Source organism: Mycteria americana, chromosome 8 (genome assembly GCF_035582795.1).
Source record: "Mycteria americana isolate JAX WOST 10 ecotype Jacksonville Zoo and Gardens chromosome 8, USCA_MyAme_1.0, whole genome shotgun sequence".
Taxonomy (NCBI): Eukaryota; Metazoa; Chordata; class Aves; order Ciconiiformes; family Ciconiidae; genus Mycteria; species Mycteria americana.
In genome coordinates, this window is record NC_134372.1 from 21,662,874 (window position 1) to 21,688,319 (window position 25,446).

Consider the following 25,446-nt stretch of genomic DNA (forward strand, 5'->3'; position numbering starts at 1 on the left):
TCTCATTTCTGCTTGGTTACCTGTCCCAACAGTTGTGTTAAGAGTAGGCTGCCTGACGGAGATGTCTGCTTGGGACAGTGTACAGCCAGTTACGGCTTTTCTCACTGGTCTTCTCTCCTCTCCTTTCTCCAGCATTACCAGGTAGATGCTGGGGCTCTCGTCCCCCATCTCTGAGTGCTTTCTTTAACATCTCTCTCACTGTTAAATATTTATGGATCTATTTCCTGACCTTTGCACTCAAAGCAGGATAGCAGCAGGACCCGGGCTCTGTGTGTGTGCATCGCCTGAGGAGAGGGAGCGCTCCTGTCTGCACGCTCTCTGCCCTTCACTCTCCCTGCAGCTCCAGGCCCTGCCCTTTGGAGGGGACTTGCCCCTGCCCTGAGGACAGGGTTTGAGACTGTGTTATGTCCTAGTGCTTAGGGCAAGCCCTGCAGCTGGGCAGTAGAGGGGATGTATAAATAGGAGGGCATGAAAGGTGATTAACACAGACATCCCCAACCTTATGTTCCTTAAAAGGGTGGAAGGGGAGAAAAGGCTTGTGCCTTTGAGCTTTTCATCTTGGTCAGGGGAAGACAATGGCACGTTCATCAGAGAAATCTGTTATTCCCCAAAAGTACAAGGCAAGGGCTGCAGGAGAGACCACAGCGGAGAACAGGCTGCCTTGCAGTTGTGGGCAGGTGATGCCTGTGATCTGGATGTGGCCCTCTTCCTTATGCTTGCTCCCCTGAATTCATTGCTTCCCCAGCACATCTCTCTCTGCCTCAGCCTCTGGGTGTTTGCTCTAATCTCCAAAAACTTGTAAGATCAAATCCTGAGCATGACAAATGCACTGCGAGGTCTTAGCACATCAGTTCACCTGTTGTGGTCCACACATGCATGCAGGATTAATGTGGCCAAAGGGCTTGAGAGGATAAGGGGACCAGGAGGATTGCCTGCTGCATCTTCAGGCACAGCCTGGGCTGGGTGTCCCACTCCCCCCTGGGCTGGGTGCACCGATGCTTTGTGCAGCATCGCCATGGTGGTGTCTTCTCCCCTTCTCTCATCTTTTAGGGACCGAGAGTTTGAGGAGCAGAAAAGTGGTTTAAGTCGTCTCCCTCCCTTTGTGCTGAGCGAAGGGACAGCTTGGCAGGTAACAACCCACTGGGTGAGTTATCATTACCTGCTTTGGTGGTGGGTCTGGGAGAGCTGTTTGTTCTCCAGAGCTGCCCTGGTCTCTGCCCTGCTTCTGCTGCAGGCAGGGTTCTCTAGGAGAAGGAGCTTGGGTTTGATACGGTTGTGTGCTTTCTCCAACTGCCTTGTTTTGTCCAGATTATTCTGCTATAAAACTGCTTTTGCCTCCTTCCTTTAAACCTCTGGGCTGTTGTCTTTAGCAGGCAGACACCATGGAGCATGTTCTGTTTCCTCTTTGAGGTTTGGGCAATGTAAGAGGGATGTGATGGGAGCAGAAGGTCTCCCTGGAGAATTTCTGAGGAGCAGAGTGGCTGTAGGACCAGTAAGGGCTGTGCCTGCCCTGTGGGTGTTCTGGGAACAGATCAAGGGGAGGGGAGAGAGGGAGCAGTGGCATATCTTGGTTGTCCTCTACTGTCAAACTGCCCTCAAGAAGCAAGGCTGGCTTGCCAGAGACTGAAGTTTCTGGAGATGCCCTGACACTTGTGTGCTCTGGATCAGCTCTGCAGCACCTGCAGTTACAGAAACACAAAAGCTGTTGTTCGGTGCTTTGCCCCAGGCCCAGCCCTGACTACTCTGGCTGCTGAAGGGCACGGCCCAGGACCTGCCTCGGTGGTGGCACCAGCTGCAGGGACAGCAAGATTTCACTTTAAGGCCATTTTATGCTGCTTTTTTTTATCAGCAGCCCCTTGCTCTGCTGCTGGTACTGCAAGCATCTGCTTTGTGTTTCCCCTCTTCTTTTCATTTCTAAGTTGAAGCCTTTTTTTTCTGCATGCTCTGATTATTTTTTTTACCTAAGTTTCATAGTTTGAGGTGTCCTTAGGACTTGGGAGCTTGGCAAACATTTTCCTACTGGGGCAGAATTAACCTGCGTGAAGGAAAACATACAGGTGTTTTCTGAAGATCTGTGTTGCTGTGCTCTAGCCTGCAGGTGTTTAAGACAGGTAGGGTGGCCTTCGATGTTTCTGCAGCAGAGTAGGGTGCTGCTTGTCCCGATAGTGATATTATTTACATTTTAGGCAGGTTAAAATCTTAGTCTCTCGGCAATTCAGGTCACGGTGCAGACCTGCTTTTGGACACCAGGTGGCACATGGATCTCTTGGTTTTGCATGGAGGCTTTGTGTCCCTGCTGCAGCCTGTGTTTACAGCCCTGCTTCAGAGACTGTCAGAGTGAACTTCCAGTCCTGGGTGTGGATTTTGGGGGGGAGCAGATTCTTGGCTGTGCTCTCGGAGAGGTCTGGGGGTGCCAGCACAATGCAGCACCTGCAGAGGCCATCAGAGGCAGGTTTCTAGCATGACTGTCACCAGGCTGCAGAGGAGCGGAGTTTGCTCACTGCTGCACATCTGTGTCTTTCCTGCGTGAGTTTCCGCAGTGGTCCAGTAAATCCTCTGCCACTAAGAGTGTGGCCACCTCGGTGACCAGAGCTGTGGCCAGGGTGGCACTGCCCTTTCTCTGCACTAACTCCAGCAGCAGAACCACCCTGTCACCCAGAGATTCCCTCCATGGGAGCAATCAATTTTCTTTCTTATCTGATTCTTTACAAGCAATTAAAATAATTTTCTTTCTTATTTTAGTTGATTTTTTACATGCTCCAGCCCCGCAGAGCTGAGCTGTGCACTGGGGCAATGCTTGCTCTGGCTGTGTTGATAACACAGTGCAGCCTGGGTGCTTCAGCCTCAGATATGCTGCCCCAAATAACTCATTCAAGAGCATGCAGTCATTTTCTGTATTGGGTTGTTTTCCATGTTGTGGATGAAGTTCTTTCTGTATTTATCTGTTTTATTTTCTGGTAGGTGTAATCTAGAGAGACAGGAGGTAGTAATATTGAGAGACCATAGAATGGTTTGTGTTGGAAGGGACCTTCAAAGATCATCTACTTAACACCCCCCACACACACACCCCCATGGGCAGGGACGTCTTCCACTAGATGAGGTTGCTGAAAGCCCCACCCAACCTGACCTTGAACACTTCCAGGGATGGGACATCCACAACTTCCCTGGACATCCTGTTCCAGTGTCTCACCACCCTCATTGTAAAGCATTTCTTCTTTATGTCCAACCTAAAAAATCTACCCTCTTTCAGTTTAAAACTGTGTTGCCTCTTGTCCTGTCATGCCAGGCCCTGGTAAAAAATCTTTCTCTGTCTTTATTATAAGCCCCCTGTAAGTATTAAAAGGCCACAATAAAGTCTCCCCCGAGCCTTCTCTTCTTCAAGTTGAACAACCACAACTCTCTCAGCCTTTCTCCATAGCAGAGTTGTTCCAGCCCTCAGACCATTTCCATGGCCTCCTCTGGACCTGCTCGCACAGATCCATGTCTGTCATGTGCTGGGGACCCCAGAGCTGAATGCAGTGCTCCACTGGAGGCCTTGTAAGGGCAGAGCAGAGGGGGAGAATCCCGTCCCTTGACCTGCTGGCCACAATGCTGGTGATGCAGCCCAGGACACGATTGGTTTTCTGAGCTGTGAGTGCACAGTGCCTGCTCATGTCCCATTTGTCACCCACCAGTACCCCCAAGTCCTTCTGTGCAAGGCTGCTTTCAATCCATTCATCCCACAGTCTGTATTGAAACTGAGGATTGCCCCAACCCAGGTGCAGGACCTTGCACTTGGCCTTGTTGAACTTCATGAGGTTCACATGGGCCCACTCCTCCAGCCTGTCCAGGTCCCTCTGGATGGCATCCCTTCCCTCAAGAGAATCAACTGCACCACTCAGCTTGGTGTTGTCTGTAAACTTGCTGACGGTGCACTTGATCCCACTGTTTGTCATTAATTACAATATTAAATATTGAAAAATATTAATTACAATTTAAAATATTAAATATTGTAATTAATGGGTCCCAGAACAGACCCTTATGTGACACCACTCATAACTGGTTTCTATTTGGACATTGAGCTGCTGACTGTAACTCTTTGAATGCAGACATCCAGCCAATTCCTTATCCTTATCTAATAAGATCCAGAGCTTTGCTGGGAATCGGTGACTCCTTAGCTCCAGAAGGTCAGATCCAGAAAGTATTTAGCTCCTGACACATGGAAACCGAAGATACCGTTAACAGATAGCAGGACTTTATACACCCAGCTAGGGGTCAGGGCCCTGAACACCTTGCGTGGACCCAAACCAAAGTTTCTCTTGAGAATGAAACTTTGGGGTTTTCTGAAAATGCTGCCTGGCACTGTGGACTAGCTTGTAAAATGTCTGTTGCTGGTTTCCCGGGCCCTCCAGGTGCTCACAAATGCATTCAAAGCATCCCCACATGCTCTTCACATGTCCTCAGATTTCCAGGATGCTGGGAGGCATCACTTCCTCTTGCTCACAGATGTCTTGCTGCAAGGGATCCCTGGCACAAGTGCTTCCTCTAACCAATACCTCCCTCTCTTTTCCTGTTCCACCCCAGTGTCCCCAGCTCCATCATCTCTCTCTGCTGAGGCAGAGGCCTTCAGGATTCTGCGGTTGTAGCTTCCCTCTTCCTTAAGCATCCATGCATGTTGTGCCAACGTTGGCTGAGAAGCAGCAGTGAACAGGGACAAAAACTTCTCTCTTCCTCTGTCACTCAGGAGTATTCTCGGACAAAATGGAGAATTCTGTGCACAAACCTGGGAGCTGCTAAATCCTGGTTCAAAAGTGTCTGCTGAGGAGAACAAATCGGGGGAGCTCACCAGGCGTCCTTCCAGCATCACAGAACGATTCAGATTCAAAGGGTCCTGTGGAGGTCTTGGGTCCATCAGTCCTGCTCCAAGTAAGGCTAACCCAAAAGTTAGAGATTGCTCAGAGCCTTTTGCAGTCAAGTTTGAGTCTCTTCAAGGACAGAAATTGCCCCAGCTCTCTAGATGTAACTGGGCTTCCTTATCTGGTGTTTAACCACCCTTGTGAAAATAATCTCCTTATATCAAGTCAGGATTTCCCTTGTTGGAGCTGGTGGCTGTTATCTCTTAACCTTCTCCCTCCTCTTGCTTCCTCATTTCTCCTGGAGTGGTGTTGAGGAACACACACTAACAGCATCAGTGTACTTTGACAGGGCTCTGGGAGCAGTGCTGGTGGGAAGCTGAACGTTCATTTGCTTTGCGAAGGAGGCAGAACCTGTTTGGAGAACTTTCTTCCTAGATCTTGTAAGTGTTTCATCTCTGCAGAATACATGGGGTATCTGCTCCCTGTATCATGCCCTAGGAGAGGGTTTTGAGTGTGTACCCTGGAGTTTCTAGAAACTGAAGTCACTCCTTATTTCACTTATGCAATCTGTATGTACAGGTACAGTGTTGGCTGGTCTGGGAGGTGTTTGTACGTTCCCCCTCTTTCCCACCTGAGTGAACCAGAGTGTGGAGAGAAGAACCACAACCAGCTCACAAACTTTCTGTAGCACAGCCATGTATTTTAGCAGTTGATGTTTTCATCTCGCAACAGGTGATGGTGTTGCCTGTATGTCTTGGACTGACCTTTCCTTACACTTTAGGGCAAGCAGCATTTCTGCCATTGCAGTGCCATCCCTGGGGCATCCAGCTGGTGCTCAGGCACTGGTTTAGCTGCAGGAGACGTCCTGGTGTGGATGTTTTGCCAGGTAGAGGTGGCGTTTCTAACAGAGGATGTGTAGAAAAGTAAGTGGGAGTGAGGTCAGGCTGTGACCCAGGGCTACCTCCTTGGCAGTGAGGAGCTGTGGCTGTGCCCATCAGTGCTGGCACTGCCGGTGCCTGTTATCTGGCAGCAGTCAGCTGCTGGCGCTTGCTTTTGGGGTACTGCAGGTGACAGGTGAGCCCAGCCCTGGGGTGCAGCTCCTGCCTGTCCCAGGCTGCTGCCACCACAAGAACCACTTGGGATGTTACTGGTGGGCTGTGTGCAGGTGTGCGGTGCTTACTGGGAGACACTGAGAGCCAGACTGTGGCTGTAGTGCCTGCTATGCTCATCCATCGCATTTGCACTGGGGCATCAGCGCTGGGCAGTGATTTTATTTGCAATTTGACCTTCGAGAGGCCCCTGGGTGAACCCCAAGTTAGGGCCAGGCATGCCCTAGGGTTTTTTTGGCTTCATGTGGGCGTTGGGGTTTCCTGGCTTTGAAAACTGGGGGGTTTCTCTGTGCTCCCCTTGCTGTGTGTTAGTATTTCCAGGTCCCTTGCAGTGCTGTTTTCATCCGCCAGGTGCGCGCAGTTGAGCCATGTTGGCTCAGTTCCTGGGGATGAGGTCAGAGGATTGGGATTGGGAGAAGGGATCAGCTGCTTTCCTGACGAGGGGCTGACGCAGCCCTGCATCCTCCCCTGCATCCCCCCCTGCTCCCCCCGCCCCGCCCCGCGACCTCCTTTTCCAGACAAAGAGAGGAAGTTCTGGCTGCGTGCGCATCCTGCCCTGCGCCGCAGGCAGCCCCGGCCCCTCCGCCTTGTGCTGTGCCCCCCTCCCTCTGTCCCCACTCTGAACCTGGAAAGAACTGCTCAGCTCCCATTTCAAGGAGCCTTTGTCCTCTCAGACAGCTTTCTTTGGGTGATTTGTCTTTCTTTTTTCTGCCTGTGACAAGACCATAATTGGGAGGGGGTCTCCATCTGCTGCTGGGGAAAATGGAGGGGTTGCAGGGAGAAATCCCCTGCCCTGACACACAAAGGCAGCACTTGCTTCTCAGCTGGCATCACCAGCCTTTTAGGTGCTTAGTTATTAGGCAGTTTGAGAGCAGGAGCAGTGATTAGCAGTGTTCTGTGCCATTAAATTAAACCAGGATCTCTGGAGCATTGTGCAAGCCCCTCCCTACATCCCTCTGTTGTGGGGCTCCCCGCATCTCTCCAGTGCACCCCATTCCTGCCCTGTGCTCTGAGCCATTGCTTTTGTGCTGGTGTAGTGCTCTTCTGTTTCTCCACCCCCCCATCCCCCCTTCCCTGCTGACATTATAATCTCAAGTGGCTGCCCAGCAGTGCCAGCATGCCCTGGTCCTGGGCTCCCCCAGATCTCTGCCCATCTCCATCACTTCTGCTCTGTGGCACCGTCTTACCAGGCTGGGGTCCACCCTGATGTCTCACTTGTGCTTTCCCAGCACTCCCAGACTGAGTCACCCAGGGTGTGCTGGGAACACACCCGTGTTTAGTAGCCCCAAAGCTATGTTTTGCAATTTTTTCAGTCTCCCATTGCTCACGGGATAAGGTGTTCTGGCACCTCATCTTTTGATACCCCTTCCTATGCAGCAACGCTGCAAAAATTCCCACTCGTCAGTGCACCCATGGTACTGATCCCCCTGCCCTGGCAGCCAGTTCCAACCTGCCGAGCTCCCTGGTGTCCCAGTGCCAGCCTTGCTTGTCTCCTGCTGTGCAGGGGGATGTGCCCATAGTTTTTGCAGCTGCAGAAATGACAGTAGTAAAATCAAGCCTCCCTGGGTATCCTATCCTGGGTGTCCCACACTCCGTCTGCACGCAGGCATGCTGCTGTAGCAGGAGCATCACTGCAGAGCTCTGGCTCCAGGATCACCCCAATCCCACAAAAAGGACTGTTCTCTCCCTGAAAAGGCCCTTAAAGGTATTTTTGTAGTTAGTTATATAGCCAGTGGGACTTTCTGTGTGCGGCTTTGTGGCATGTAAGTAAAAGCAAGCCCCAGAACCAGCGCTTGCCAGGCTCTGTCCTTGCAGGCTGGATGGGTGCAGCTATGGTGCTGAAATGTGTGCTGGGCACCCTGCTTCTTGCCGAGTTTAGTCCTTCAGTGTTAGGATATTACCCACTGTCACCTGTATAAGTGCTTTCTTTCTGTCTGTCTTTTCATTTTTTTAAAACTCCTTGCTTTTCTTTCTCGTGGTCCTTGGTGTTTAAGTTACTGCAAAGGACTTGGGATCCTGGATCCATTTGTACTTTTTGTCTCATAGCCGAATGATGCTTTTGGTCCTTTTTGAACTGATTCTGGGAAAACTTCCTGTGAGATTCACATGGGAATTTAAGCCTCAGATTCAGCTGGATTTGGCCCTACACTGACATACTCTTGGCTTGAAAGTTGGATGCTCAGGGAGCAGCTTTCAAGGTATCCTTGTACTAGTTTTGCACGTATCCTTTGGTCCCTGAACCTTTCCTAGGGACAGCATCTGGTCACCCTGATTCAGGGGGTGCTGGTTCTCCCCCCATGTCTGTCTTCAGCTGTTTCTCCCATCCCTGGGCCTGGGCCATGTTCCCATGAGAGGTAATGCCGGGCTTTGGGCACTCGCCCTGATGTGGAACTTAATACAGATGAAATTTGGTGTTTTTTCTCAAACCTGGAAAAATACATAAATATGGAGGGTGGTGGCATTAGTTGTTGGGAGGTGTATGTGTGAAACACACTGGTTTTAATACAAAATACTATCCTTTTCCTAAGGATTGTGAATGTAACATAGTGAGAAGAGCAGAATATAAATGGGGTGGTGGGGAGAGGCAACTAGGAGAGCTCAGGAGGAAACAAGGCTGCTGAAGTTTTTTAAGTAAATATTTTGGCTATAACGATAATTTAAATGACCCAGTAAGGGCTGATTGGGGTCTCTCTTTCTGCCTGGAGCCTGTGGGGCTGGAGCAGGGCTGGAGAGCTGCTTCCCCCCCCTCTGAGTGGCTCAACCAGCGGCAGAGGGTGCTCGTGCACCACTGTGCAAATCTTTCTTTTCCCTCAGCCATCTTAGGCAAAGTGTTTTCCTTCCCTGCAGTCTCCATTTTATGTTTCTGACGCAGAAAATAAAAAGGTTGGCAAGGGGGGGGAGGATGGGGGGGAGTGGGACGTGCTGATACAAAGCTTGGCGGTGGCTTTCTCGGTGCTGGGGCAGGGGTGGGGAGAGGTAGTGAGCCCCAACTTGTACCCAGGGGGATGCAGAGCAAGTGGCTCTCTGGGGGGGATGCTGGAATTGGGGAGGGGTGAGTCTGCAGAGAGACATGGTGTTTCAGATGAAATGCTGCTTGGAGCCCCCTGCCCCTGCCAGCCCCCGAGGCTGGATGGTGCCCTCCCTGCCTCCCTCCCCCCTTGCTGTTGCTGGATGCTCTAGCTGCAGTATTGCTTTTTTTAACCCACATCACCATAGGAGGCTGAGCAGACCCCACAAACTGCCTGGAAGCGGGATGGAGCTGAGGTTTTGCTGCAGAGCTGCTCTTGTCTGGGCTTCCCAGACAAGAGGGACTTTCCTGTTTTCATTGTTCAGGACACAGATCTATTCTTGCTCTTTTTTTCCTTCCTGCCTGTGCATGTTGCAGGGGGGTGGGTTGCTGCCCCAGGTTCGTTACCAACAAATCCTGGCAGCAGCAGCACCTTTCCCAGCTGTGTGGAGAGCCCCAGGGGAGCTGCCAGCATGTGATACTGAGTAACTATTGTCAGTGTCTCTATTTGTAGTAACCATTTTTATGTTATTCGTCACTGGATCCTTCGTTTTGTGCAGTGGAACACTTAGGGGCAAGCAGGCATTTCCCAATCCAGGATATGAAGGAAGCCATCAATCCAAACTGCTGGAGGCTTCTCCAACAGTGAACTTCACTGAACCAACTAAACAAGGATGTTGCGGGCTCAGAGATGCACTCATGCATCTGTGGTCTGTTCCTGGTCGCTGCCTTTTTGCAGGTTCTTGCTCTGCAATGAGCACAGCACATCTCTCCCTTCCATGAGAGGCGTTTGGCAGGAGACAGTTTTGGGAACCTCTGTAGGGCTCCTGGGTTTGTGTTTTTTTTCAGACTAAGGAGTGCAGTTTAAGGGTTTTCTTTTGTGGCATCTGTTGTTCCAATACCTGAGAACCAAATTGCTAGGTCCTTACCCTTACAGGTATGTGCACAGAGATAGTAGCTGGCATAAATGCATCCAACTAACTTCAAACCAGCTGAAGCTGCTAACTCCAAAACCTGCCGGAGGTGTGGATTTAAATACTTTGCAATTTGTTCCAAGTCCATCAGCAAACTTGAACAAAAATCCCTGGGAAAGCTGACTTGTTTAAAGTCTGTTTAGATGAGTCTGCACAAGCAGCTCATCCATCAGTGACAGGGAGGTGGGGGATATCCCTGCAGGACTGCTTAGTCACTCCATGTTATAGAAATTTTTTCCTTCCATGTAGGTGAGTCCTGGTCACAGTTGTGCTTATCAAGTCCTAGGCCCAGTTTATTCTCAAGTTCTTACATCCCCTTTTGTTGCTTTCCTAGAAATGTGATTTTGCAGCTTAATGGAGCTTTTTGGTTTGCTTTTACCCAACTGCTCTGTGCTTTTTTTTTTCCTTCCCACAGCCATGCACAAGGATGCTTCTCAGGAAGATAATAAAATCATAAGAGTGGCTGTGGTTTCTGGGAATAGTTAGATGAGTATCTTTTCCTTTAAACATCCTGAACTAAAGCACCCTTTGTTTGTGATCTTGTGCATGCCCGCATATACGAAAATAGGTCAGTGATTCTGTGCTGGCAGCAGCCCTGCTGTCTGCTGGCTGGCCCAGGGCGTCAGCGTGTCTGCAGAAGGAGGCACGGAGGAGCAGCACAGCCATAGGTCAGCTCTGAGGGAGGGATGCTCGTCCTCTCCTGCCTTGTTACTGGGCAGCATGCTGCCTCCAGGACTGGCGAGCAGGGTAGGGGGCAGTGCTGGGGGTGGTATAGGCTCCTGCAGCCCCCTTGCCCAAGGTGTCGAAGGGTGAGCACCCTGCGGAGCAGGTCAGGGTTGGGTTTCTGTGCTGATTCTGCCCCTCCCTATAGTAGAGGTACAGCAGGAAGGGGTGTCTTGGCTTTCATGGTCACCCTGGGATGGGTGCAGATCCCCCTGCTTGTTCCAGCCCACGGTGAAGCAGAGAGTTTTTAGGCATCTAAGCAGTGGGATGCCTCAGTCATCCCTCCTGTGGTGTGGAGCTGGCAGAGGCAGTTGGAGTCACAGGACAGAGCGCAAACCCTTTCCACGCTCTTCGATGCAAGTCCCAGGAGTGTTGGTGGGCCTGTTCATGCTCCTGGAGAAGGGGATGTCTGTGACAGCCTGACTCCGGTGCAACGCAGAGGAGGGGGCCATTAACAAAGGGCAAGAAAGTCTAGGGACTATGGTGATGTCAGGTATCTGTCAGTCTCTCTTCCAGCACCAAACCTGCAAACATGTCTCCTGAAACACGCTGCTCCACAAATCCTTTGACATTGTCTTGCACTGAGCTTTGATATGCTGGTAGATATTGTGGATATTGTCAGGTGTGAAGTCTCTGCATTAATTTAAGGCAATATAAGGAGCAGCTGCTCCTGTGATCCTGCATAAGGAGCAGCTGCTCCTCATGCTGCTCCACAAATCCTTTGACATTGTCTTGCACTGAGCTTTGATATGCTGGTAGATATTATGGATATTGTCAGGTGTGAAGTCTCTGCATTAATTTAAGGCAATATATGTTTTTAGCAAGGTTATCTCGCTCTTTGTGGGAGAGTCGCCTGTGTCCGTACCTGTGAATACCAGGGAGACCAGCAGTCTGATCTTTCCATACCCCTTTGTAAAGACATTTGTTGCATGGGGCAGCAGAGCTTTGATACTTATTAGGAGGGCAGTTCTGGTCAGCCATTGCATGAAGAAAAGCTGCATGGTTACTCAAGGAATAACTCCTTCAACAGCTCATGGCTTACCTGGATTTGCTGTACTCAGAAAAGAAAGACCAGGAGGGCAACAGAAGAAAGAACCAAAGAAAAAAGGGGAAGGAGCTGCACTTACTGAGTTTGGACAATCCTCTGCCAGTAGGACCAAGTAAGAAACTGCTTCTCTTTGGTGCTCATCAGGGGGTTGTTCCTAAAGCTTGACCCATGCTTCTTCCTGGGCCCTGGCAGATGTTTTCCTGGGGTTTCTCTGCTTGCCTTATGAAAAGAACAAGACTGTGGTCCTGGAGTTGGATGAGACTGTGCTGAGCACTAGTGTGGTGCAGGTGAGTTTCTCTGCCTGCCCTTTCATGTAAGGATGGGAGAGGCTTATAGTCAGGGAGCTATTTGTACTCTGCATCTCTTGCGCTTTGTCCTGGTGCTGGTCCAGGCAGCTCTGTCGCACTGGTTTGTGCACTGCTCTTGCAGAACTTGCTCAAGCCACTGCCACAGCTGGTGAAGCTCAGAAAAATGCAGGTCTGGCAGTGTATGAGCAGTTTGGGGTTCTGGTAAGTGACTTTTCCTCTAGTCAGACAAATTAAGATCACATTAGCATCTTCACCTAACAGAAAAATTGCATTTTTCACTGTTTTGTTCCTTGTGTGATGCCCCACTCCACCTCCCACTTCATGCTCCTTGCAGTGTCTCTGTTTTTTCTCTGTCTAGTGTTGCACAAAAGATGACGAGACAGGCTGACATGCACACAGATTTATTCTCAGGATCTGGCGCTAGTGGTAAACATCAACTACAGCAGTAAAAGTTTCTTTTTTGGGGGTGTAATAAAAAGAAGAAGAGAGAAAAGGGAAAGTGAAAACTCTCCCCAATGACCGCGTGGGATGAGAAACAACAGGAGTCTCCCTGATTAAGCACTTTCTCCAGTGCAGCAGAGAGTCCCCCAAATACTTTTACTACAGTAACTCTTTGGACTCTTCAGGTCTTGCTCAGTCTCCCCATTGTCAGTCCTTAGGCTGAGAGTGTTAATTGGAGCAATCTTTGATTAGGTGCAGATGTTTTGGCACTAATTGCCCATTAAGCTTAGTGCTGCCCATCCTTGGGTGATGTTTAGTGCTTGTTTTAATGACCCTTGTCTCCTATTGTTGTCTACTGAGGGCCCTGGTACAACATTACAGCTCACGGCACAAAGCAAGGGTGAGAAAAGGAAGTTAATCTCTCCCATCAGTGGTAATTAACTAGTCTATTCTAATTGATTCCTGCTGCAATATACAGCAGGACAGACCTGGGCTGCGGGGCTGATTTAGGGGAGATAAGGGAGGGGCTTCAGAGGTATACAGGTTATGGCACTGCGTGGGCTCAGGGTTAGTCTTAGGTCTTGTTTTGTAAGCCCTTACACGCTCTCAAGGAAAATAACTCTGGAAAATCTCTTCTGCGTGGTCTGTCTGCTACGCACCCTGTCTTACAGTAGGACTTTATTTCTGTAGTCTCCTTTTCTTCCTCATCCTGCTTCCTGATAATGTTTTTTAGTGTCCTTGTGACCAACCAGTGATGAATTTAAATTCTGTGCTTAATTTGTCAAAAAAATGGCTACCAATGTCTTTAACCTGCTTGGACAGCAGTAATTCTCTTTGGACTGCTTAATCAGTACCAGCTTTATTACCTAAGTTTCCAAATAGACTGTCTTCCTGTAGAAAAAGCAGCTTTATCATCTCACTTTGATGCGGGGAGAGTCTAGATGAGTAAATTCTGGACTAGATGGATTTTTAAGATCCAAACAATATCTGTCCTTATCTATGTGTTGTAGGAAAACTATGCGCTCTGTCCTTGTTCCCTGTGTACAAGTTTTCCTAAAGTGTGGTTGCTTGGCTTCACACGCCACCCCATGTTTTTTAAAGACGGGGGAAAAAAAGAAAGAGTTCAGAGCTCCCTATTTGTCTTCCCAAAACACCTTGAGAGCGTCTCAGTTGTCCTGTTTTTTAAGACACTCAACTCTGGGTTGTCCACATAGGAGAAATCTGATGTTTGAAATGCAAAAACATCTTGTAAAACTCTAACATAGTTAGTCATTTTCTCCTGCCACATTTAATTCAAAAAAAGTAAAAAATTGGCAGTACCATGCCAGTAGGAAACTCCCATCAGGAATTTTTTTCCCCCCTTTCTTCAGTGCAAGAAGTCTTCAGATTGTCAGATCTAAAAAGCCTCCTTTGGTGGAACGTTAAGTTTTCACAGTCCTGTTTAGCCTTGCTGTGGGATAACAGGCAAGAAGAGAACGAGGTGGGGAATGGGAAGAACAGGACCCCATGTCTGATGAATCCTGTGCCAAGGAGGACTGGCTCTCTAGGAGTTAAGACGGTGACCTCAAATGAGAGCGCTGCCGCTTGTCAGAAACAGGGGAGTGGAAAATAAATCTGAACTTGTTCCTAATGCTGGAACCTTTATGAAGTTTGAGAAGTACAGGAAGGATGAAATACCTCAGAAATGCCTGTTCCTGTAATTTTTTTACTTTTATTGATCAGAGTACTATTTTTACAGTTAAGATGCACTCAGGGCTTAGAAGGACCCTCTCCAGGAAGGATGATGATTCTGCCATTGCTTAGCCCTTGCCACTGCTCTTCCTGGAAGCATCTCCTCCTGTGCCCAGCTGTATGTAACATGTCTAGTCTCCGCAGCCTGAACTTAGTCTCATTCCTCCTCCTTAGCTCCTGGATAACCTTATAAGCCCATCCTGGCCATGATAACATACACTCGGTCTGAGGTCTTCTAAAGAGGGTTGATTTAGATTAGATATTAGGAGGAAATTAGTACTAGTACTAAATTAGGATATTAGTACTGTGAGGGTGGTGAGGCACTGGAACAGGTTGCCCAGAGCAGTTGTTTTTCAGTAACTGCCTGTATTCAGTCATGTGGGAGTCCAAAAAGCAGAATGTCCTGCCTAGCGAGCTGCTTCAGAGACATGCCTGTGCTGCTGCAGGACTCTGTGGCGCATGCTTGGTGACTGTCCCCTGAGATTCAGTCAGTCGGTGCTCATCTCAGGAAGCATTTCTTCATCTGTGTTTTAACATATCTTTCTGCATTATCCTCCTGCTGATTTCTGTGCTTGTCGCTGTGTTGACTCTGGCTTAGGTCAGCAGGAAACAAGTGCTTGATAGATCTTCGAGTCTGTGGGACTGTAGGCATTGCTTTAATGCTTTCTGCATTTGATCTTACAAGTGGGAGCTGGCAATGGCAAAGAAAAAGATTGCTGCCTGCCAGTCCTAGTGCCTGCACACATCCTGCACCTACTTGCTTATCTGCTGCCTCTGGCACTAAGACTTAATGGGATTTTTTTTTTTTTGCTTGGTAGAGTGGGTCTGAGCATGATACGGTGTGTGGACTCAATCTCTTCAGCTAAAAGCAGGACCTAACGTGTGGGTCTCGGAGCAGGGATTGCTCTGGGATAGCTTGGGGACTCTGGAGCAGGTCTGTACAGTGCAGAGAAATCAGCTCTCTGCAAGGTGAGGACTTTTCTGTAGGCAGCTCAGGGAACTGGTTGGTACCCTCTGGGTTTATTTCCCAGCCACCTGCATGTGGGTGGCTAGGGAATACACCCAGAGGATTTCCAGCACTTGGAAATACCTGCTGGCTAGGCTTTCAACACCTTCTGTATGGTCCTGTTTTCCTGACCAGTTTTTCTCATGACCAGCTCTGAGACACAGAGTCCTGGGATCAGAAGTGATCCCAGTGAAGGTGAGGTGTTTGCTGTGGCTTGGGGACAGGGGTTTGGATCTCGGCTGCTCTGAACAAAGACAGTTTTGGTTCATTGCTGTGGCTGTGGCTGCAAAGCCTGAGGCTGCATCCCAAAGATGCCTTATTTGTGGTGTTATAGTAGAAGCCTTTTTCCTGTTAGTGCTGTGGCTGTGCTGTGCCGCACAGGGGAGCGAAGGAAAGAAACATCAATGAAACAAGCAGATGCAATACCTGGAAGGAAGAATACCTATTGTTTTGTCCTGTGATAAAAGGCTGATGATGCTGAGTCCAGGGAGGAAGGAAAGCAAGAGGCAGCAGCAGGATATGGACTGCAGATGTATCCGTCCCTCAGAGGATGAAAACTCTCTGCTGAACGCCTGACTGCTGCCTTTCCATGCACCCCCGGTGCTCTGCTCTTTGTCTTACCTGGTCTAATATTTACCTTCAGCTAATAAGCCTCCTTCTAACATACAGTAATGTCTCTAGTATAACTCCGTCCCATCCCTTGTCCCAGGCTGCTGACCCAACCCCGCTATGCTGCACTAGAGTTGGGCAGGTCGCTTCACGTGTCTTTGCACCCTTCTCTGGGGCTGTCAGTCTTTAATCAGCTTTAAATAACAGGTCCAAAGTCACCTTTTTATCTCATTTTAGAGACTGGAGCATGCAGACCTTTCCTGTCGTGTCCCACCCCTTACCAAAATACTGGGGGGGGGGGGGGGGGGGGGGGGAAGAGGAGAGCCTTGGTGCTGGCTTGGTATAACTTGGTTTGTATTTACACCACAGAGCTCTCCCATCTGCCTGTGAAATGCACGTGAGAGTATGTATGAGTGAGCTTTGCCCTTAGTCTGAGCACACACACCGTTCAGGAGCAGAAAGGACCATATTTCCTGGGAGATCTGCTGCTGAGGGAGCATTGAGGTGTTGCCTGAAGCAGTTAATTTTCAGTGCATGGGGGTGATTTGCCTGGATCCAGACAGGGGGTGAGCCACACCTCTGGTAGTGAGGTCAAAGGCATTTTCAGGGGGTATGTCTGGAGTCCTGATGATAGTTGCAGGGTAGAAACTATGCTCCTGCTTAAAGCAAATATTTTAGGAATGTCCTTCTCTATTTCTATATTTTTTTTTAGTGTCTGCTGAGAACTTGGAGGAAAGCTTAAACATGACAAAAGGACAGATTGTGAATGTGTAATGTAATATTTAGAACTTTCCAGCCAGCACAGATGAGAGTGACAAATTTGTGGGGAAAAATGACAATATCCTTTTGCTTTTAGGAAGAAAAATGTTTCAAAGTGGATGTGAGCTATGGCAGAAGGGATTCACAGGTCTCGGCAAAGTTTGGAGAGGGAGCAGAAGGGCCCGTCATGTGAGAAAAGGCATTTCTGTCATGGTGTGGACCATGGAGTGTTCCTCTACAGCTGTGGGGGGGATCTTGCAGTGCTGCAGGGATGCTTTTTGCCATCAGCAGGGGATCTTATGATCATTGTGAGCCTCCCTGACAGCTTTGGGCAAAGGGATTGCTGCTCTGTTCAGTTGTTGTCTAAAAGTGAGTTACCTGACTGCATTCCTGGAGTTTCTAAGCTGATTCGAGGTTGTTGGTTTGCTGGGAGTGCTGTGTGCTTGCCAAGGGACACCCCAAGTTGCTGGGTGTTGTGGTGCTGTGATGGACTTTGAGCAGTTGGGGCTGTACCATGAAATCTTGCTTTTGCAGGAGGTGGTTGCAGATGTGTGCCCACGGGTCTGCTGTCCAGCCTGTGAGGTGGAGCATGAGCAAGATGCTGCTTTTTTGCCAGCTGCATATTCCTTCATTTTGCCTTTGACAGAGGAGGTGTAAGCCTTACCCAAACACTGAGGAGATTAGGCTGGATTCATCTCAGCATCACCGTCTGGTGATGGTAGTGTCTGTGTCTTTGAGTGCAGAGGAACCACAGATGAAGTCGAATGTTGCAGTACTCTGTGGTCTGTTGCTCACTCTGGTGTTTTCTACCTCATGTTTGGTTTATGGTCCTTGACTTCTGGGTTTCGCAGCTTTGTCAAGGATGCCAAGACACAGTATGAGGAGTTGCAAGTGATGTACTCAGGCATGGAGGACCTCTATATGGAACTGGGCCAATACTTTGTTTGACACCCAGAAAATTATTGTTGATAGCTTCTTCATAGAACTGAGTAACTTCAGAAATACGTTTCTGGTGAGCAAGATGCCCTTTCCTTCTCTTAACTGTTTCCTTCACTGCTCAGATCTGCCATGCTTCTTACTCCCCCTCTTCCAAAGAGGGATTTTAATTGCTTTTGTGCATTTTTTCCCCCACTTCTCCATCCTGCAGCCCCTAAGCAGCTGTTTCTCCCGTTCTGCAGCAAGCTGTCAAGGAGAATCAGAAGCGGCATAAAACAGATGATATGCCATGCAAAGCTGGCAAAGGAGGAGGCAGGGAAGAAACACCAGGACTGACAGCAGCAGAGAGAACAGCTGGTAGACATGAATGCAGGTATGAGATGCAATTGGGTGTTTGGGACAGCAGAAGTTTTGGACTGGCTGCAAAGCCCTACTAATAACATGTGTGGAGAGCTACAGGTGAAGGGAGAAATGCTCTGGAGCTGGATTCCCAGAGATGGAGGCTTAGGACAGCATGAGTGGTATTACTCTCTTCTTTACTGAGAGGGTAAGTCCCAAGAGCAGCAATTTGCAGGTTTGCCTGCAGAGCTTTAAACATAGGTGTTGGACAAGTCACAGTAAACCCATCTTCAGCAATGTGCAAAGCCTAAGAAGGTGCAGAGAACCTTGCCAAACCTGAGGACCTTCTTGAGAGGCTCTTTGCCTATATAAAATGCAGCAATTTGCATGACACACCAAAAGACTGTACGGCCATTCAGTGCTGTAGTCCTGTGCTCCTTCTCCTCCCTTGTTTTCTTGGGAGGCCCGGTGGGTATTAGGGTCAGAGCTCTTCTCCCCCCTTCCCAAACCATTATGCTGTGCTCTGTTAGTGCAGGAGTCTGGCATTAGGCTCCTCTATTCCAACCACATACGTTTCAGATTTTTTTGCAAATGTGTTTTAAAAGGGGGGAGGGAGAGAGGCCATAAACAGTCTTATGAGCTTTCCCAGTGCTGTAGCCTGAACCTGGGAGCACCTAAACCAGGTGCAGCTCTGTGGGATAGCCTTGCGATGATTGTGCAGAGTCAGGTTCCTCCTTCATTACCCTGTCTGTGCCCTTACCTCTGAGTGAGTGAATCCTACAATAGCAGGTACTCCTGCATCAAAGCTGTACTGCTTTCTGAGAGCAGAGTGGACCTGACATCCCTCCCTTTGCCAGATGAATGGCAAAATCATATTCTGATGTTACTGTTGTCCACTTTCCTTCCTAGCTCCATACATGCTCAGCAGTTTGGGTATAGATTTAACCCTGTCACTTTGTAATAAAATAGCCATTTCCTTCACCTTTTTGCAACATTATCTGTTACATTAAGATGTTAATGAGTTTCAGGTTGGAGGCCTCTTGACCTGCAGCTACTACAGGCACAAACCTGAAAGCCCACACAAGTGACAAGACACCTGTGTCGGCAGCTGTGGTTAGTTTGAATCAGCCTTCTGCTTGGTCCAGGAGGTTAATGTGACTCTGCGAGCACCCTGTGCTGTCCCTACAGCATGGGCTTTCTCCCTTAGTCTGCTCCCTGCTACCAGATGCATTCTTTGCTTCCAACATATGGACTCAATTACTGTCCCTCTCCCTTGATTTCCTGTCTCTTTGGGTTTCCTGAAATGCATCCCCTCCTCCTGGCAGTTTGAACTCCCACAGTGAGATGCTTTGCAAGCTGTCACGTTCCTCCCTCCCTCCCTCCCTCCCTCCCTCCCACCCTCCCTCCCACTGCTTTGCTGCCTCTAACAAGGTGGTCCTGATCCAGAGCATGTACAGATAAGGCTGCAGACCCGTGCTGTTACTATAGGCAAGCCCAGGAACCTCAAGGGCTTGGCTTCTCACAGCAAAACTAGCCAGCTCCCTAAATGCTTGTTCAGTGACTGGCAGGGCTGTGTCCCAGCCACTCTTGACGGAGGTCCCCACCCTGCCTCAACACTGTTCCTAGATCACCCTGTAGTTTTCAGCCAACTGCTTCATTTGCAAGACTTCAGGCTTTTTTCCTATTCCCTTCTGAGGCCATGGGCTTTCTGAGCCTCTGTGCTTTGAAAGGAGCATCAAACTGCTCTGGGTTTCTCCTAGGTGCTGTTTGGCTTCTTTCCTGGACAGCTGCTCCTGCAGAAAAGCCATGTGCCCATGGCTTCTGCCTTTAAAAGCATTTGAGGAGGAGGGGAGAGGGAGCCCTGTCTTCTCTGTTAGTGGTTCTCTCAACCCTTGCCTGCTGCTCTGGGGGATCCCCAGGTGCTGCAGCATCGAGTTGCTGGAAATCTTAAGAAATCTGAGCTCACTCAAGGGGCAGGGGGAGATGGAAACGGTTAAATCACGCAAATGAACAAGTTAATGATTTCCATCCCCTTGCTGGCATGTTTCAGTTTTCAGAAGGGGGTCTGGCCAGCAGCTGTGCCAGCAATTGTAGCTCAAAAAGAGTATTTTCTTTGTCAGCTTTCATCTGTGGCCCCTTTAGATTCCCCTTACTCACAGAGATGTCAGAGTTTCCAGGGCTCCTGCTGCTGCAAGTCCCTGTGATTGTTTTCCCTCCTGTACCCAGCAATGGAGTTAGATGATGGGGTGGGTGGGTGTGTGTGTGAAGAAGGCACTGTTTGCTCCATGATTGCTTCCTGCCCCATCCTTCCCCAAGCAGAGGAGAGGCTTTTTCCCAGGATCCAAGTGACTCAGCAGCCCTTCCAAATGGAAGGAAAAGCTGCAGCTTCTGCGCCTTTGAATCCAGGAGCAGAGTGGGGCAACTTAGGGTACAGCTCGGGAGAAGATCCAACAATATCTGTGGCTGAGCAGTCCTGCAGTCAGCTTCAGGTGCAGGAGCCTTATTGTATTAATAAGGCTTACATAATGTTTTACATTATATATATATACATATATATATATATAGCTTATATATTATTATATGTTGTAAAATAAGCCTCAACACTGTGTGTCCCGGTTCTGGCATCTAAGGTCACTGAGCCCCAGCAACAGTCTCACAGGAATGGGTTGTTCCTGTGGTGGCTGTTTGAGCTTCCCCTCAAGGGATGGTGCCCGTTCTCTCCCAGACTGCTTCCCCCGTGAGCAGTGGTAACTCCTTAGGATGTCCTGAGCACCAGAGCCCTGTTTGCCCAGTACCCAGGGAGCCCTTTGTGTGATACTGGACTAAACGCAGCACTGCTTTTCTTACCCACAGCAGGAACACATCGGTTGAGCTCTGCCATCAGGAGCATCACCTTAAATGTGTAGCACCTCCCTACCTTCCTACTCGCCTTCTCCTGATGCCTTTTCCTATCCAGGCAGTGGTGGAAGCACGGAGAGGGAAAAACCTGAACTTCTCAAATCAGGTGAAGTATAAAGGGCGTTTAGAAGTACTTGGGTATGCTAAAGCTGGAGGAGGAGTAAATGAAGCAGAGAGGTGAGGCAGGGACAACTGCCAGCATCTTGGCATCCTTCCTCAGCCTTCCAGTCCCGTTGTCTGGCTTGGGCTGAGTTCAGTCTGAAGTCCCTGCTGGGCCACCACCCTGTCTTACCCTCAGAGACCCTTCACAGCAGCCCAGACCCTCCACTTGGGCTTGGCACAAGCGGATGGGTAAGTGTAAGAAACTAGAAAGCCCTAATAGATGCCAGTGGCTTACTGCTGTCACTCAAACCTGCCCTCAAAACTTTGAGAGCTCCCACGGGTGAATTTGGACTGTTTTGCTCCGAGAGGAGCATCTCTGCTAGCCGAAGTCACAGTGATGGCTGTTGTGTCCCTCCTAGGAACCACCAAACCTCCTGGGACTTGTGGGGTGTATACCCACTCCCTCAATCCTTGCAGGCTCCCTTCGCTAGCCCAAAAGCCTGGTCTGGTAGCCAGGTTTCATGCCCCAGGCTTCGTCCCAGCATGCTGGTGCTATCCCTGCTCCCCTCAGCCGTGTTTCTGGGGTGCTGGGTGCCGCCAGCTCTGCCCCGATGTGGACAATGTGGGTCAGCCTGGTGGGGCGGTTTGCCAGCAGGTGGCAGCCTGTGCAGGCAGCACAGGCAGGCTCTGCAGATGTTTAATGGGATTTTATAGCTCTGGGTTTCATCCGGAGCTGTTGTCACGGAAACGGAGATCTGCAGAGAGCCCGTGCATTTGGCGTTAACTGCCTCGGTGCCGTGCCGATGGCCGAGGGAGTATGCGCAGGGTAGTGAGCAGCCCCAGGAAGCTCCTCGTAAAGGTGTGTGGTGAGTGATTTGTGCCTGGAGCTCACAAACTCTGCTTGGCTTTGCAGAGGCAGGGGGAATGTGCTGTTTTATTTAGGTCTGGGGTTTTAATGGCCTTTTAAAATCTGCTCCTGGAGCACAAGGCTGTGCCCCGGGGAGTGTGCAGAGGGGCTCCATCTTCTGCCTGGGTGTCTTGGCCCTCTCGTTTTCAAGCCTGGGAGAATCCCACACAAACAAGAGGTGACAGCAGGTGAGGATGGGTGCAGGTCTCCCAGGTTCCCAGCTTGGGGGGGAAAAACGTCCTACCAGTGCATGGTCCCAGCACATCTCATCCTACACTGCGGCTCGGGCACCTCCTCTGGCTCTGTGGCTGGACAGGAGAGCGCACTGGAGCTGCACTGACACTGGGGTGGTGGCAGCACACGTGTCACCCCTGCACATGGCTCCCCAAGGGGTGACATCCCTGTTGCTAGGGAAGGCGAGCAGCTGAGGCCAGGCTAATCTCCTTAGTGGCCTGAGCACCATCACGAGAGTGAAAGGGAGATTAGAGGGCAGGGTAGCATTAGCAACCCAGGACACTCATTGGAGAGGAGCAAGGAGACAACTGAGTCAAGCAGAGAGGGAGAAGACCCTGGTGGAGATCAGCAGAGGAGCCAGAGAGGCCTCTGTCAGCAGCAAATAACCTAACAGCAGGGATCTCTGAGGAAGTGAAAGGCTTTAGACAACATGCCCAAAAATCCTGGCGGAGCCATCCCCACACCCTCTTCCCCGGGGAGAAAGGTGTTGCCAGGCAGTCTGGGTCCTAATCCATTCCCTCGCATCCAGAGGGGCAGAGGTGGATGCCTTCCCATCCCCCATCATACCTATGGGGCATGAAGATGTTCCCTCAAAGCATATACAGAGTGAGGACCCACTGGATTTTACCCCATACATGAGAGATGTGGAGGAACAGGATGTGGAATATTTATAGTCCCTTTCCATGATACAAGAGGCAAAAGATGCTATTTTCTGTAGCAGAGCAGGGTGTGAGGCTGTTGCTCACAAAGCCTCTGTGATGCTGGGCTCCGTTCCCTGTTCCTGTCATGTGGGTGTCACAGAGTCTTGTGTTTTCTTTGCAGGTGGCTAACGGGAGTGATGGATGTTTTACAGGAAGCTTTGCAGTCTGGCAGCCTGTCCTGCTGGAGCAGGGGAGCGTGGCAGGATAGGTGCTGCTCGCCAGGCTGTGCTGCCTCTGCGCTTGTTCCTGCAGGGAGCTCCAGGGCTGGTAAGGGAAGGAAAAAAATGGTGCCTACTGTTACTACTTGGTGTTTGTTCCTTCCTCTCGGCTGTCAACGAAATCACGGCATGGTTCACATACCCAGCTGATATTGCTGCAGTTGCTGACGTGTTACATCCTTTTAATCCATATCCAAAATAGCTTCTCTACCCCTCCATTCGTGCTGGTTTGCACAGCACCTTTCACTGTGCACTCCCGCCTGCCATTGTCTGTTCTCCCATCTAGTGATGTGGACTGGGACACCAGACTTTTTCTTAGAATCATAGAATAGTTTAGGTTGAAAGGGACCTTTTAAAGGTCATCTAGTCCAGCCTGCCTGCAATGAGCAGGGACATCTTCAACTAGATCAGGTTGCTCAGAGCCCTGTCCAACCTGACCTTGAATGTTTCTAGGGATGGGGTATCTACAGTCTACAACCTCTCTGAGCAACATGTTCCAGTGTTTCACCACCCTAATCATAAACAATTTCTTCCTTATATCTAGTCTGAATCTACCCTCTTTTAGTTTAAAACCATTACCCCTTGTCCTATCGCAACAGGCCCTACTAAAAAGTCTTATTCCAGGCTGAAGAAGCAGAATTGTACCTTTTATGTGCATGAGTGTGGTCAAGACAGGACTGTTACACTTCCACCAGAAAGACTTGCAAAGAGTTGAGGTGCTAGTGGGATATATGGAGATACTCCCAGGTGCCAGCAGCTACAGGAAAAGATAGAGAGAAGGAGCTTGTGCCATGTTAGGAGCAGAAGGAAGAGAGATCAAGAGGGTTTGGAAAAGGAGACAGCTTGGAAGCAGGTTCAGAAATGACAGGGTTTGAAGAGAACAGTGTGAAGAGATGTTAGAGCAGCTTATGTGCAGCTGAAAGTAGTCCCTGCATGGAAGATTCTGGGCAGAGTGGTTGTGATGTGCTCAGGGTGGAAAAGAAAGCAGAGAGAAACAGGACCCAAAGTGGGAGCGAGGACATGCGGTGCTCGATCTGTGCCACAGAAGCAGCTGCAAGCTGGTGACCAGACCAGAAGAGTGAGGAAGGAAGATCTCTCAGCCAAGCATTTGGAAAAAGAAAACCAGAGTAGAGATGTAGAAGCCACAACTTTTCTGTCTCAAATATAAGAGGAGGAGGGTCAGGAGAAGCATGGAGAGAAATCTACTACTCAGTTCTCAGCAGCCTACAGTAGCAGTGGGATGTTTGCTCATCTTTTACATGCAGAAAAGGGCAGGGATTTAAATTAATGGGCTGTTCTGCTTTTTGGCCTCAGTGGGCTCCAAGGCTAATGCATGGTTGGCATAGCCTTGCTGCCTCATCAGACCCTGATCAGCTTGGTGTCTGCATGGCAGATTCGTCTTGGTGCTGTTGGATGTGCAGGGCGCCCGTGGTCCTCCACCGGTGACAGGACTGTGGCTGTGAGCGACAGCAGCCCAAAACCTGTAGGTACATATGACCATGGCACCATGTGTGCTCCCATACGCCGCCTTGGCTGTTGGTGAAGGCATGCCCTGTGTCCCATTGACATCTCCCCGACTTGGTTTCACCCCTCTGGCCCTTTCCCTGAGGAGCACTATGTGCTCTGATCACAGGAAGCTCTCCTGCTGTAATCAAAATTGGGGCAGGACACTCGCTGCATTCGCAGCTGACCCAGCTTCCCTTGGAGGGGGAGGATTTCCCTTTCCACAGCTGCAAAAAAAAGGGTCCCTGACTCACTGCCTACAGGGTGCAAGGGCCAAGAGGGCTCCCCTTACGCCATGCTCCCAGGAGTAGGAGCTGGGGGGGGGATGGGTACCAGGCACGTGAGCCTGAACTCTGCCTGTCACCATGGGATTTTCTTCCCCTGCCCTCTGGGTTTTCCCCTTTTTTGCTCTTTTCAGAAGGTGATTTCAGTACAGTGCTGTATCTGTGCAGTCATGTTGTGGTTTAAGGCCAGTGGGCAGCTAAACACCACCAGCCACTAAATGGCTGAACACCTGCCTGCCGATGGGAAGTGGTGAATGAATTCCTTATTTTGCTTTGCTTGCATGCTCAGCTGTCGCTTTACCTGTTAAACTGCCTTTATCTCAATCCTTACCCTTCTAATTCTGCCCCCCATCCTGCTGGGGGGGAGTGAGTGAATGGCTGTGTGGGGCTGACCTGCTCACTGGGCTTAACCCACACCAGGTTCCAAGCCTGTGCTGGTTTTGACGTTGCCACGTGGTGCTCCGAGAGTGTGTGTTTGCAGAGGATCCTGCTGGAGCTGGTGCTTCTCTGAGTCCTCCTCCTTGTGAGCCTCCCTCCTGCCTGATGCTTTGCAGTCCCCAGGAGCTCTCCCAGTGGGATGTATTGTGCTTCTCCATTGCCCTGCTACTGGTTGTCAGGACACTTCTCCATCCCCTGTCACGACTGCTGAGGAAGACAGGAGCTCAGCGTGTGAGCTTTGTCAGCTCTGATCTCTGACTCCCATCCTGCCCAGGCAGCTGTGTCTATTCAGCCACGAGCAGCTCCAACCCTAGACTGTAAAGGAATGGGAAAAGA

General features: G+C 49.9%; 1 long non-coding RNA gene across 1 annotated transcript; it reads left to right on the top strand.

The window, feature by feature from the left end:
• The first annotated feature begins 17,407 nt into the window (after window positions 1-17,407).
• On the top strand, window positions 17,408-23,838 carry LOC142413705 (uncharacterized). Its single transcript, XR_012776884.1, has 4 exons — window positions 17,408-17,562; window positions 17,729-17,859; window positions 20,679-20,829; window positions 22,789-23,838. It is a non-coding gene; the product is annotated as an uncharacterized LOC142413705 (long non-coding RNA).
• Window positions 23,839-25,446: the final 1,608 nt, after the last annotated feature.